Source organism: Perca flavescens, chromosome 12 (genome assembly GCF_004354835.1).
Source record: "Perca flavescens isolate YP-PL-M2 chromosome 12, PFLA_1.0, whole genome shotgun sequence".
NCBI classification, from domain to species: Eukaryota; Metazoa; Chordata; class Actinopteri; order Perciformes; family Percidae; genus Perca; species Perca flavescens.
In genome coordinates this window covers 5,660,125-5,673,467 of record NC_041342.1, presented here as the reverse complement: position 1 = coordinate 5,673,467, position 13,343 = coordinate 5,660,125, and the positions used below count along the sequence as shown (strand labels likewise).

Genomic DNA, 13,343 nt, shown 5'->3' with positions numbered 1-13,343 from the left:
AAAGTTCACCTCCGCCCCCATCCTCACTAACCCTGACCCCTCCCTTCAATTCGTGGTGGAGGTGGATGCCTCAGATGTGGGCGTCGGCGCTACCCTGTCCCAGCGCTCCCCCGCTGACCACAAGCTCCACCCTTGCGCCTTCTTCTCCCGCCCGCCTGACCCCCACTGAGCGCAACTACTGCGTGGGAGACCGGGAACTATTGGCAGTGAAACTGGCCCTGGAGGAATGGAGACATTGGCTTGAGGGCTCTGAACACCCCTTCCTGGTTTGGACGGACCACAAAAACCTGTCATACATCCAGAGCGCCCAAAGACTCAACTCCCGCCAGGCTAGGTGGGCCCTGTTCTTCAACCGTTCAACTTTACCCTGTCTTATCGTCCCCGGATCCCACAACACCAAGCCAGGCGCCCTGTCCCGTCTCCATTCTACTGACGACCGGTTACCCAACCTGATACCATCTTGCCCCGTTCCTGCCTGGTCGCGTCCCTGGTTTGGGACGTGGAGTCCGCCGTCCGCGGGCCCAGTCCACGGACCCTGACCCTGGTACCGGTCCCCCTAACCGCCTCTCGTCCCCCCCAGCGTCCGCTCCCAGGTCCTCAATGGGCGCCGCCCTCAAAGTTCAGCTGCCACCCAGGAATGGCCCGGACCCTGTTCCTGCTCCGACAGAGATTTTGGTGGCCCCCCATGGAAAGGACTGCCGGGACTTTGTGGCAGCCTGTGAGGTGTGCGCCCGTGCCAAGGCATCCCATCAGCCGCCCGCCGGTCTGCTCCACCCCTCCCGTCCCCGGTCGGCCCTGGTCCCACATCGCCCTGGACTTTGTCACCGGACTGCCCAACTCCAACGGCAACACGGTCATCCTCACCATCGTGGATCGGTTCTCAAAATCAGTCCACTTCATCCCCCTGTCCAAGTTACCTACTTCCCTGGAAACGGCTCGTCTCCTTGTCCACCATGTCTTCAGACTCCATGGCATTCCTCAGGACATTGTCTCCGACCGGGGCCCCAGTTTTCTTCCCAAGTGTGGAAAGCCTTCTGCCAAGCCCTCGGTGCCACCGCCAGCCTGTCATCCGGCTATCACCCCCAGACCAACGGGCAAACCGAGCGGGCCAACCAGGACCTGGGGGCCCCTCCGGTGTGTGGCCTACCGCAATCCCACCTCGTGGAGTTCCTATCTCCCCTGGGTCGAGTCGCCCACAACTCTCTCATCAGCGCTGCCACTGGGATGTCTCCGTTTATGTGCGCCATGGGGTTCCAGCCCCCGCTGTTCCCGTCCTTGGAGGAGGAAGTAACGGTTCCGTCGGTCCAGACCCATCTCCGACGTTGTCGTCGAGTGTGGAGGGAGGCTAGGGCTGCTCTCCAACGAACAGCTGCCGGAACAAACGCCTGGCAGACCGCCATCGCATCCCGCTCCCTCCTACCGGCCGGGCCAGAGGGTGTGGCTCTCCTCCCGGGATCTTCCCCTTCCGTCCACCTCCAAGAAACTTCGCCCCCGGTTCGTGGGTCCCTATACCATTGAGTCGGTTGTGAACCCCACCACGGTCAGGCTAACACTCCCATCGCACATGAAAATCCACCCAGTTTTCCATGTCTCCCATATCAAACCGGTCTCCACAAGTCCTCTCTCCGTCCCAGTGGCAGCACCTCCTCCTCCACGCATCATCGGCGGCCACCCGGCCTACACAGTCGACGCCTCCTGGATGTCTGACGTGAGGTCGGGGTTATCGGTACCTGGTGGACTGGGCGGATATGGTCCCGAGGAGGCGGTCGTGGATTCCCACTAGCCAGATACTTGACAGGACCCTGCTGGACGACTTCTACAGGGCCCACCCGGACAAGCCTGGCGGTCCGCCTGGAGGCGTCCGTTGAGGAGGGGGTACTGTGGTGGTTGGAGTCCGGCTGGCTGTGAGTTCCTGTTTTTCTTTTCCTCATGTTTTGCTGTCAGTTTGTGTTGCCTCTGTTTCTCTCTGTGTTCCCCCTCCCTTCCTGTCTGTGCCAGCCAGCTGATTGCGCACACCTGCTCGCCTCCTCACTACCGCTCTTCCCACCATACACACCTGCCGCCATCAACTCCAATCAAGCCCAGTATATAAACCCGGATTGACTCACCACCTTCGCTTGATCGTTGCTCCTGCCTACTTGGTGACACGCGTCTCAAGCTTCTGCAAATTCCCCTGAGTGTTCTTCTGCTTGTATCTTTGTAATCCGTTTTCTGTCTTTTTGTTTCAGCCATTGCCTTCCTCGTCACTCTGCCTCCAGTCAGCTGGCTCCTCCATCCAGTTCCCCCTCACGGTTTCCTGGACCAGCCTGCCTCAGCCCTCGCCTCTCCGCGCTCCAGTACTTCCCTGTCGAGTTCTCAGACCCGGTCTCCCCGTGCCTCTGTTCCCGGTTCCAGCCCCCGTGCCTGTGCTCCCCTCTCTGGCATCCACCTCCCCACTTCCCCATTCACTTTCCCACTTTTCCTAATAAAGTGATTTGTGCTGAGTTCTGCATTTGGGTCCGTTCTGTCCTAACCGTAACAAAAAACGGTTGGTATGGCAGGGCACCTTTAAAAAAACTGTGGAAAAAGTTAAATAAATCAACAGTATAAAAACATAACTGTGAAATGTAATACTTTTCCTATTTAACTTTATTTTTTCATTCAGAACACAAGAGAAAATAAGAGTTTACTTGCAAAACGTAATGAGATAAATAATTGTTTTTCTCGATTATTCTGTTTTTGTGATCATTGGGAGCCGAAAGCATAATCCCAATTCAATTTTGATTAAAGATGCAGTAGGTAAGACTTATACAACTTTCTGTCATATTTGCTGAAACTGATCTTATGTTCCAGTAGAACTACATGAAGCAAGTCATTTAAAAAAAAAAAAAAATCCAGCTCCTCCTACAGCCTGTAGTGCGATTTGCAAAAATCCACCACTCCCTGTTCAGATGCACCAATCAGGGCCAGTGGGAGTGTCGAAGTGCATGTCAATCACTGCTCATGCACACGCATTCATTCTCCCTTGTGGGGGGAGGGGCTTAGCAGACTGTTTGGGTTTTAGCAGAAGGGGGGGACTGAGAAGTCCTGGATCTTCACAATCCTACCTAAAGCACCTTTAACTGCACAGCCCTAAGACTGAGAGCACAGATTTAAGAGGTGGAAAAGAAAATTATTGCAATTTGAGAAAATAATTGATAAAAAAACGGTTAATGTTAATATCACAGTTGAATAAATATAGAGAAATGCGATTAAATAAAATACAATTTAAAAACATATTCAAATTAAAACAATACATGCCATCATGTATTCAATTTACATAACTAAGAAAAAAAAATTCCGAAAGGTGTCTTCAGCCAGGCTAGCAGCTCCGTGAGGCTGTACTTACAGTGGTTTGAGCTAAATGCTAACATCAGCATGCCAAAATGCTCCCAATGACAATGCTAACATTCTGATATTTAGCATATTTCCCATCTTCAACATCTTAGTTTAGTATGTTAAGAGTTTAGTGTGCATGCTAACATTTTCTATTTAGCACTAAACAAAGTACAGCTGAGGCTGATGGGAGTGTCATTAGTTTTGCAGGTAATTCAAACACCAAAGTATTTGGATAAATTAATTTATTTACCTGATGATGGCTCTAGATTTAAAGTCAGAGCATCACCATGAGTTATTACAATTTATCCTGAGGGAGACATGAATGTGTGTATCAGATTTTATGGAAACATTTCACTCAAAATCACAAATGTCAACGTCATGGTGGCGCTAGATGAAATGGTGATTACCAAAGTCATTTGGGTACACATAGTCTGGAGACCATGAATGTCAATTTCATGGAAATCCATGAAATATATGCGGAGAGATTTAATGCTGCTAAAATGGCGGCTCTAAAGTCTTAAAATAATTTCTGTTCATTTGGATGAAACAATATTTGGTTTGCTGGACCACCACTTATTATATTTCCATACATGGCAAATGGAATACTTTTTGCATCCAGATGGTTAGAAAAGTCTTGAAGGATTCTGGAAATACCTCCACAGCAGAAAGTGTTGTTAAACTTTAAATCTTCTGGGTTTAACAAAGATGAACAGGGATTTAGCTTTCAGAAAAACAGAGGCTTGGTTCTGTGACTTGAATATACTGACAATACACGAGACACAAATTGTTGCTAAAAAGAGACTACAAATAGAAACAAGTTATTAGGAGCGATTCAAACAAAGATAAATAACTAGCTTGCCCAATCTACTTCAGCATTTAGTTCCAGAGCCGAGGCACCATGACTGCAAAGGTCCGGTCTCCTCTGGATCACATGGGGTTAGCGTGTCAAAACTGGTTATATGCATTCATTTACGGGGTCTTGTAGGTAATTTTGCTGCAGCATTCTGAGCCAAACGACACCAAACTGTTCCTGATGTAGAATTATGAGTAGAACATACAAAAGGGATTTAGGCTCCAAAAATGACTCTTTGGGAATGACATTCTTCCAGTGGGTTTGTTCTGTTTAATCATCTCCTCCATTTCGCCTGGAGCATGCAGAGAGAGAGAGAGAGAGAGAGAGAGAGAGAGAGAGAGAGAGAGAGAGAGAGCGAACGAACAAGAGAAAAATAGACATTTTTATTGTTCGGTCCTGTTGCCTTGTCAGAGTAAATCAGATCACAGGGTGCTAAGGTTCCAACACACACACACAGAAACGCACGCTGAGAAACACACTGTTCTAGCCTGACTGACTGCCCCTGAGGTCAGTTAACAGCTCATCGCAGGAAAGGAGAAGTCTGGCCTGCGACCCCGAGGCCAGGGGTCCGGCACGTCAGGATGCCTGGTGGAGGCCAAGTCCAGCAAATACCCTCCTCACACACCCTACACACATCTTTTCACAAACCTCTACTTTTTTTTTAATGTAATGTTGGGTTGACACAGGCCAAGTACATTTGCTTTGCGTTGCCTTACTGGCGCTAGTTTAATTGATGAAGGAATGAAATCTTTATTGCTCCGAGGGTAATTTGTTTTGCACTCAAGGGAGTAGGGCTGCACGATTATGGCCAAAATGATAATCACGATTATTTTGATCAATATTGAGAGAACGATTAATTATCACGATTATTTGTTGATTTTAACCAAAACAAATTGTATTGTCACATAGGCTAATTATAACTGCTTTTACATCCATATTGTGCTACATTCCTGCTAATACATCCATATTGTGCTACATTCCTCCTTTATTGAAGGATACTGTGAAGGAGTATGCCGTTTCAGCTGTTGTGTGACCGTTTTTCATACATGCACGTTTGCCGTAAGGTATCTATCTGACGAAATAGCAACGCAGATTTTGGTGGCTCATTACACTGCCACTTACAGGTCTGTGTTGCGCTCTGATGCTCCGAAACCCACGTTAGAGGCAACATAAACATCGCTGCATGTCACGCTAGTAAACACTAATAACACGTTACACAGCAGGTAACGTTAGCCTACCGTTAGCCACAGTAGTAACTGGATTAAACACGGCTAAAATGCTGACAGCTAAACGGTGTAGTGTCACTGTATTTCACGGGAGAGGATTCCAGCAGCAGGACGTCCAACAGTCTGCTGCTAAAGCTACAAAAGACACAAACTAGCACTATGGTCACTGCTGTTGTCTGAAAAACAAAACAGACAGGACAAAATGTTGCATTTACTGGTAAACTGGTAAACATCGTGACCGGCTTATGATGACGTGATGACTCACGTTACGGGACGGTCTACATCTAGAAACTGAGCTGCGCGGTGCAGGGAACAACTCTGATTGGCTCATGTAGGCACGTGATCAGACAGATTGGCTTTGCAAAACCTTTGATAAGGAGCGCTCTATGAACGGAATGACGCTTTTTAAATATTGCTCGATCACGAAAATTTTATCGTGGGAAGCCAAAATCGTGATCGTGATTAAAATTCGATTAATTGTGCAGCCCTACAAGGGAGCCACATTAAACATTAAGCACATCCAACAGTAAATAACCATAAACAATAAAAACCACACCAAACATCCAACAGCTGTGAAGACGTAGAGGATACAGAAAACAACAACAACAACGCAGCAATGGTGGTGGCATGCAATCATCAGTCCAATAGCTAAGATGAATCAATAGATAATTCAATAAATAATCAATAGTACACATAATAAAATGTCTATGTGCCTGTGTGTGATCTGTTCAGTAACTGAATGCTCCTCGGCACAAATTATGTAATGAAACATTTGGTTTTTGTTAGGGGCATTCCAAACCTACATCCAGAGGGGAGGGGGGGAAAACTCTGAGAAAAGTGGGTGGGATGGATCATCCAGTATACTCAGGGCCAGATTGAGGGTATACTGTTCTGTGAGGTTGGAGATGCTTTTAACATCGGATCCAGTAATTTTTCTGCCCATTTAAGTCACCTTGTCCACCTATTCCTGTTCTGGACAGAAAATTTGTGAGTTTTGATTGCACCATTCATGGAAGTGGTCAACCTCAGTCCTGTAGCCCTGTTCATTATCTGTTAAAAAAAACCGACCAGGGCAGCATCATCTGCAAACTTAATCAGTGAGCAGTTGGAATGGTGGCTGACACAATCATTAGTATATAAAATAAATAACAGTGGTCATAAAGCGCATCCTTGTGGCACTCCCGTGTTTGTCATGATGGTTCTTGACTGACTGTGACCCACCCTCACATACTGTTGTCTGCCTGTCAAAAAGTCCTGAATCCACTTTACAAGAGTGAGGTTTACACCCATGTTTGTCAGCTTCTCTACCAACATGTGTGACTGGATGGTGTTGAAAGCTGAAGAGAAATCTGCAAACAGGATGCGTACATGAGAGGCAGGTGTTTCAAGGTGATTGTAAATTCCATTCAGCAGGGTTGTGACAGCATCTTCCACTCCCCTTTTTCTCTCTGTAAGCAAACTGTAATGTGTCCATGTGAGCTTGGGTTTAAATAAATATATTTATTCACCTCTATTCATATACACACAATGAGGCATATTTTCAGTTGTGATTGAACTGTATTTTTTGAGTTACTATATAGGCCAACTTTGATCTTGACATATAGACTAAGCATTCTGTAGCAAATAACGATAAACCCACTATTAATTACATTATCTTAATGCAGTGTAACTACTTCAGCATGTAAATAATGCACCTACAATACAAACGTGAGCGAGGGTGTTGAGCAATCGCTATTACAGTATATCGAATCAACAGCCACGTGCAATTTAATTGCAATAAACGTAAGAAAAGTATGTTGACTCAAAATAACAACATCAAGATGCTGTTTAGTAAAAAGTCAGAATTCATGCTTTGTCAGGTCTGTCCGCAAGACGATATCAAACAACTTTCAAAATGCTTGTTTTCCAATTGGAGTTGGGATCAATCAGGGCTATGCTATGCAGGAGAATCTCAACACTGATTGGCTTTCGCAAAACAACCTTTTTCTCGCTTGAGATGAAATAGTTGAACTCGTGAGAATACATGTTTGTGCCATTTGTGTCGCTGAAACATTACACAATACTACCCAAATACTCCTTTCCACTCCGGCAGCACTTCTTCACTGCATATTCAGAGTGTTTCAAACACTCATATCACTGCCAAAATATGTCTAAATGCACCAGTTTCACCATCTTATTCCTCACACACAGCATGGAGGGTGTTACTATTAACATTACCCCCCCCGCTCTGTTCTATTTGTTTCCCAGTAAGCCATGACAGTAAGCCAGCATGCACAATACCAGGACCCTGAAACTGAAGCAGCTAAATGGAATTCAGCCTTCATTTGTGACATGTCAAAATATTCTCTGTGTAAAAAGTCCAAAACAGTTTTGTCTTCTAAACAAAACATCAGTTATTTATAGGAAGTGCAACATCCAACTAGACAATAACTGGCATAAAACAGCTCTCCTGAAAAGTGTGTGCAAGTTGGAAAAGAATACAATAGAATGCCTTTTATTGTCACTATACACATGTACAATGAGATTAAAAAGCAACTATTTTCCCAGTGCCAACATATACGTCCAAAAATGTAACAACATGAAATAAAATAATTAGTGCAACAAAGAAAAAGAGGGGGGGTAAGGTGCACAGTTGAGACACTATATATACATAAAAATAAGTATGGTTTTATATACAGTGTGATATGCAGTGTGGGTTATTGCACATTATTTGAATATTGCCCAATAGTGGTGATCATATTCAATGAGTAATAGATATTGGACAATGAGAGTAATGATATTGCACAGTATACAGGTATTGCACAGTAATGGAATTGCAGAGTAATTATCAATATTATCAATGGTATTAAATATAAAATATAAGTTATTGGGTCTTTTCATGCCACTTTCTACTTCACTACTGTACTTTTTACTCCACTAAATTCATCTGACAGCTTAAGTTGCTAGTCACTTGCAAATTAAGATTTTTGCACACAAAACACATAAAGTTTATAAAATATGATGTTTTATTATAAATTAAACTACCCGACAATATACAGGCCTACTAGTCCAGCTGAAATGATTAGTCAATTAAACACTCCGTTGATTAACAGAACTGTAGTCAATCATTCTAGTTAGTTACATGAATCTGATCCGTTTGCTTTCTGTTACCCAGCCCAGCTCTGCCTTTAAACAACTCCAAAGTCTCCACACCCATATGTTGCATGTTCTGTGTTTAACACGTCTAAAAATAAAAAATAAATAAAAATACGACATTGGGATTTAACAAGCAGCCAGCCTACAGCTAGCTCAAGGTTAGCCCCAGTGACTGCACACACAGCACTCCAGAAGACTTCTGAACGTAGGCCTGCCAGTGGTCAATGTTAGCATTTTAGCTAAGATGACACAACATGTAAAAAAAAAAAAAAAAAAAAAGACAACTTTAGACTTACCAGAAGACGTACTTTTTGGGTTAGCTGCCTTTCCACACCTTGAGCTCCTGCGCCAAGCTAACGCATGCGGGACTAGTCTATCCACTGACTGCATCCGACCATCCTGGTAAACCGGCCAACAAGCAAACCTCCCACATTTGGTCAGCTGGCTTAAAGTCAAGCAGCGTTAACTGGAATGTACTCACTAAACTTAAAATTGTAAACTCCTTACTATGTAATGCTGCTGCAGACAAATGATCCAGTTGTTTATAACTGTATTTGTGCTGATAATTGACAGGCCTACTTTTAATTAAGATAATTGATAGGGATTTTATTTGACTCTGACCACTAAAGTGATGCAAATTGTTCATAATCAATCTGTTGGTTGTGTGCTGCTAAGATTTTTTCTATGCCTTGTTTATTGTGTTGTTTTGTTGTTTTTTTTGTACCTCCAATAGCAAGGGCGTAGGTTTTGTTTCAACATTGGACACACACACACGCACACACACACACACACACACAAACACACACAAACACACACACACAAACACAAACACACACACACAAACACAACAACACACACATTATAACCGGGGGTCTGATTTTGAGCGTCAAACACTTAATTTCCTGCATTCTGGTGAATTTTTCTAGAAGAAAACAAGGGAATTATTATTCTCCTGTATTGTTCAAAACTTTCTGCATATTCTAAACATCACACGTGTCTCAGGATGTTGTTTTTGTTTAGGAATCGTACATCTCAACAACAAATCTGTTGAGAATGAGACCTTGTTAAAGCCAAAAGCTCCAACGTTTAAATCTACATAAAAGACAACAAAATCAAAAGAAATCACATCTTTAATTTTCACGCTCCTGTTGGGTTTTTCAACCCCACGATGTAGCACAAGTAGACACAGTTCTTGTTTTCCGTACATGAGAGGGACGAATCTACCTCTTCTAAATATTGGAGGGGACATATCCCCTAGCCTGGTCCTACTAGACTCTCGTACATTACATTTGTACAGAGAGTCTGGCCACTCTCCATTGACAAGACAGTGTTAACTTCCTTAAAGTTACTCTGTTGAAGTTTAAAACTATTGGATATACCCATAGACAGTATGTAAGAATGGACCAACAGATCCCGTTGCTCTGGACGGAGACCAGTGAAGGATATTAGAAGCACTTTTCCGGTCATCGCTAGCTTTACTGAGCAGCCTCCAACTGAGAGAGACGTAGATGTGACGTGAGCAACCTGTCTGAAAGTTGGAAGTCTTCTGGTAGCTGTGCCGAGAGAAATCTCAATCATTCCCAATCTTGCAGAGACGGAGAGCGTAGGTATATGTAAGGAGATAACATGGGCACAGGCTAATTATTGCTAACTAAAATGCTAGTTAACATTAGTAATTAAACCTAAACAGCTAATGTAACTCAAAACTGCCTGCGAGCTTCTCCTGTACTATACGGTAATTCCTCTACTATGTGACACAATCGTTAGCCTATTTTTACAATAGGCTAATTAGGGCCAGAGCGCCGACAGCGGCGAAGACCCTATTGAAACTGAAGGAATTATTATTATTTTCCCGTCAAATGAATTGGCTTTTTGAGGGGTTTAATATATTCAAAAACTCACCAAATTTGGCTGTCGCATCAAGTCTGGTGAAAATTTACGTATTTTAAGGGTTTCGGGAATAGGCGCACAAAAAGGGCTCGCTAGCGCCCCCTAGAAAGTTAAGAAAATTGAGCCCCTGCAGTGCGTTTAACGTAGACTCACGAAACTTGGTATACATATGTAACATGTCAAGATGTACATAAAACTTAAACCCAACAGGAAGTCCGCCATTTTGAATTAAATGTTCAAAATAAGTGCGATTTTGGCCATATCCACATGTCGTACTTTAACGAACTCCTCCTAGAGATTTCATCCGATCAACTTCAAACTCGGTCTGTGCCATCTTAAGATGTTAAAGATGAAAAGTTGTTTAAAGAAAAACTTTTCGTCATAGGGCGTGGCCGTGGCAGGGCGGCCATTTTGTGCGTTTCGCCGCCGAACCAGGAAGTGGGTGTAAATCGAGTGTACCTTCTTCATTGGTGATGGTTTGACCCACGCCCTATGCATAAGCCACGCCCCCTTGTATAACATTTGAACCGTTTAAGGTATACCCTTGTGTGAGGTATCATTAAACTCAGCAGAGACTTCCTTCTTCATTGGTGATGGTTTGGCCCGCCCCCTATGTTTAAGCCACGCCCCCTTTCATACATGCTGACCCATTTAAGGTAGAGTCTTGTTTGAGGTATCATTCATCTCAGCAGAGGCTTCATTTTTAATTGGTAATGGTTGGACCCGCCCCCTATGCTTTAGCCACGCCCCCTTTCACAGCTAATGAACCGTATGACGTAGAGTCTTGTGTGAGGTATTGTTGAACTCGGCGGGGAGTTCCCTTTTCATTGGTGACGGTTTGTGGCGTCTGAGTGCCGCGCAAATGCACGGTCGCAAGGAGCGGCGTCCGCCGGTAACCCCGACGCGCGCAGAGGCGCGAGGGCCTGTCCATCGCTGCTCGCAGCTTTAATGATTGACTGTTCTTGCTCAGGCTTTAACTTCTGGTTATTTGCCAGCGTTGCCACAATGGACTGCATCTTTCTCCGTCGCCATAACGGAACTATAACTCAAACTAGAGCACGTATAACTCACAACCTCAATGTCATCGTTCTCAGACACTCCCTCTGTTTGCTGATTGGACCGCGAAATATTTGGTCGGAGGAAACCTAAGACTATACTGCAAACCCAGACGTAGTACTGAAGGAAAATGAAAATTTAAGGAAGTACGTAGGAGAGCGCAGCCAGGCTACATATCCCCTGCACCGCCTCCCCCCTGAAATCTACGCCTATGCATGTTAATCTATTTTACCACTAGAATCAGTTTTGCCTCAGTGCCTTAAATTGAGAAACAGACAAATGGTGCAGTGGAACAACACGATCAGATTCCTGTCAGTTATAGGTGCTTTATCTACGGATGAGTCCACTGCAGCGTTGACTGTCATGACCGAGTCGGTTTAGGGTCGCTCTTATCTGATGACAGGGAAACCACTGGGCTTCTAATGAGTGGTGCACATCTAGCAGACCTGCTTGTGGTTGCCCATGCCTCTGTTTAAGATATGAACTTTCTCACCTGCAGATCTATTTTAATAAATAAGGTGTTTAGTTGTTATGTGCTCCTAAACAGATAAATGGAAGACATCTTGTTAGAGCCTGTAACATAATTTGCTGCAACATTTGTTAGGCGAGCCATTTTGGTTATGTTCCAGATTAATTTTGACATTATTTGACTGAAAGGGGTTTGTCCTACTGCTGTGTACTTAACGAACAACATTTCCAATGTAGAAATGAGAAATTTTGTCTCAGGATTAAAGATTACTTTAACCAGATTTGTCAGTTTGATGAATACTATTAGTGCTGAAATTTTTTTTCACCCACACTTGCTGAAACAGGCATGCAGAAGTACCATCTTGGTGGAGCCACTTTTTCTACTTCAAGGTCATGAAATCATTTCCAGCTCCACTGACAATTCTGGTCTTTGTTTTCTTAGCTCCACCTTGAACAACGGCAAAGACATCCTCGTGGGTGCAGTGACTGCATACACGAGATGTCTGCACAGTGGGTGCAGAGCTTGAAGATTATAGCTGCAAATGTATGTAAGAATTTGATACCAGCGTGGGTCTTGCATGGCAGCCAAGTGACAGTCTTCTTTCTCGAAGCCCCACTTTTGGGAGGACTTTCATTTGCACTGACATTTAGGACAGAATAGGATGACATTTGAGTTGCGAGCGTATGTGGGACGGGGGATACATAAATGTATCAGATGGTTCGGACAGAATGCAGCAGGAAGTAACTGGTACAAATCATACATGTAATTTCAGTTGTGGGAATGATTCATGCTCACACTTACCTTTCCATGTCACCTTATTCTTAAGTACCTCAAGATATGCAAATCAATTCCATAATAAGAGCAACTTCTCAGCGATGAGACAGGAAATTTGATTTAAACATGCATACATTATGGATGTCTTTTTTTTTTTTCAGTCGACATGCTCCCCATCAGCAGCTGTGTTGTGAAACTAATCACAGCCTTTTCATCACTGTTGCGTTTGGCAACTTCTCTGCATTTCAGCCTGTTCAAAAGGCCGACAGTCAAGAGCCAAGTGGAATTACATCTCTGACTGTGGTCACACTCATAAAAATACTACACACTTCTCATATGACCTGAGCTATTTCCCATCAAGTAACTCTATACTACAGTATAGTCCCAGTGGCCCCTTTAAAATTGGGAGTAATTTCTAATTAAGTCCTAAAAAAAAATAAGAATGTGTTGATTTTTCAAGTCTATCAAGTTGCTGTAATCTATTCTGTTTAGACTGTTAAAAGATCACTGTTATAACACGACTACAGTGAAGGAGATATGGGGCAAAAGCCACAGTCCTTTTATTCAGTATAAAAATGTATTA

At 43.9% G+C, this 13,343-nt stretch overlaps 1 protein-coding gene across 2 annotated transcripts in view; it reads right to left on the bottom strand.

Moving 5' to 3' along the window:
* lingo3b (leucine rich repeat and Ig domain containing 3b) overlaps positions 1–9,090 on the bottom strand; it is a 51,620-nt gene extending 42,530 nt beyond the window's left edge. The window contains exon 1 of one of the 2 annotated variants that reach the window (XM_028592706.1): positions 8,868–9,090. The gene's annotated coding sequence lies outside the window, so the exon portion shown is untranslated. The remainder of the gene's footprint in view (positions 1–8,867) is intronic. The other variant, XM_028592707.1, reaches the window with a different exon arrangement.
* Between the last annotated feature and the right edge of the window lie 4,253 nt (positions 9,091–13,343).